This window comes from Dendrobium catenatum, unplaced genomic scaffold (genome assembly GCF_001605985.2).
Source record: "Dendrobium catenatum unplaced genomic scaffold, ASM160598v2 fragScaff_scaffold_716, whole genome shotgun sequence".
Classification (NCBI taxonomy): Eukaryota; Viridiplantae; Streptophyta; class Magnoliopsida; order Asparagales; family Orchidaceae; genus Dendrobium; species Dendrobium catenatum.
The window spans coordinates 23600719-23602785 of record NW_021319178.1 but is presented as its reverse complement, the minus strand read 5'-3'; positions in this window follow the sequence as shown (position 1 = coordinate 23602785).

Sequence of the window (2067 nt, the reverse complement as noted above, 5' to 3'; positions counted from 1 at the left end):
GTTAGATTTATTATTGATTATTATATTATTATATTATTCATTTTTTTTCAATTCCTTCTTAATAGAAGTAAGGATATGATTAAGAAAAGGCACATTATTTTTTTAGGAAATGGACTATGTAAAATGTAGAACAAAGTGTTTTTAGGTTAGTTTATATTTTTGGTTTTTTTTGGGGGGTTGTGGGGGGGGGGTTTCGTGTGTCTTTTTTTTTAAATATTTGGATGAATCATTGAAAAGCAAAGTAAATATATGAATATTATACTCATTTAGTTTCTTAATCTTAACCTATTTGTAAAATTATTATGATTTTTTTTTTTTTGGCTTTTAGAGAGCATTGGATCATAGAATAACGATATGAATTTATAATGATGGTGTATATCGTCATTTTAAAAAATATGTCTTTGATTGGATATAGCAATCTTGAGGCATAATTTAAATTGGAATTTCTGAAGATTAGCATTTGTGTGGATTGTCGAGACTTATTATTTTTGGTCACAACATATATTAAGTTAATTCTATTTTGTAAATTTTATTCAGTCATTTATTCTAATTTATCTTACTTAATTATATTTGAGAACTTATTTTGTTAATATAATGCATTCTTATTTAATATACTATAATTTCTTATTATATATAATTTTCATGTATTTAAATATTGGATTCTGTTTTAAGCATCAAATTCAATTGATGTAATACTCTAATCCAACTCCAGAGGGCCACGTCATGATGCAGTCTATGATCAAGAAATCGTGGAAGGCTTTCCTTTTTTGTTTTCAAGCAACTAGTATTAAGTGTGTTGAGTATAAACTGGTTTGAATGTGGTTTCGGTGTCTGTTATCAATATTAGTTATTAAGTTTTTGGATTTGGTACGCTCCGTGTCTGTATTGAATGATTGATTTTTCATTCATGATTTTTATTGTTATTGAAATATTATCATTCTCTTAAAGATTTCCTCTTTCTGCTATATAATTTTTGGTTGCTTCGTCACGAAGGAATAATATTAATAAAAGAAATTAAATATGTAAGTAACTAATTTATTTGAGAAAAAAAAATGTTGAAAAATAATTAAATCAAAATACAAATACAATTAATAAAAACTTTTAAAAATATTTTGCATTAATATTCTCAATAATCAAATACTTATATTCAATTTTAGATATACTACTTTTAAATTGTTAGTTTCATTTTTGAAAATTTTGAATACGTAAATTATATACCATAATTTAATATAAAAGCTAATTCCAATATAGAGACTGGAACTGCCCCAAGATCTTTTTCTTCCAAACCCCAAAATCAAGAAAATGGGAAGGAGATTTTCCCTGATTGTACTATTCTTAAACATAGAGCGGCGAGAGAGATAAGATTTGAGAACTAAAGAAGAAACTATTAGAATGAGTTATTTCTCTTACAATGATAATATTAGTTTCGGATTTATATAAAATGTAGACCTGGCGCCCCTCCTAGGATGTAAGTGAGCCGGCTCGAGCTGACGCGTGTCGAGCTCAGGCGGCTGAGCCAAGCTCGACCGTGGCTCAGCGAGCTGATTCGAATAAATATTAATATTTTCAAAATAATTTTATTTTATTTATATAATTAAATTTAAAAAAATTAATAAAAAACCATAAAGTCTTTTTTAAATGTAAAACATTTTCTATTTTTTTCCCTAAATTTTGGCTATAGTTTAAAAAATTTTGGCTTAGTTTTAAAAAATCACCTAATTTTAAAAATTCTCCGCCTAAATTTAAAAAATTTGGGTTTAGGCCTCGCAACAACGACTACGATCATCGTTTATAGTGAGACGAGCTCGAGTTCGATTCTCGGTTTTCCCAACTGAAGCAGCCGAGCTAGCTAAGGGCCTTTAGCTCGACAACAACTTGATTCGTTTACTCCCCATAACCACCACAACATAATTCAACTAATTCATTATTTAATAAAAATTAAGATTGTTTATAAACATAACTAATATTTTTACATAAATCAAAACATCAAGTAAGACAATAAAAAAAAATCTCAAAAACCTTAGGACTTGTTTTACTATGGACTTTTTGTTTTTTTTTATTTATTTA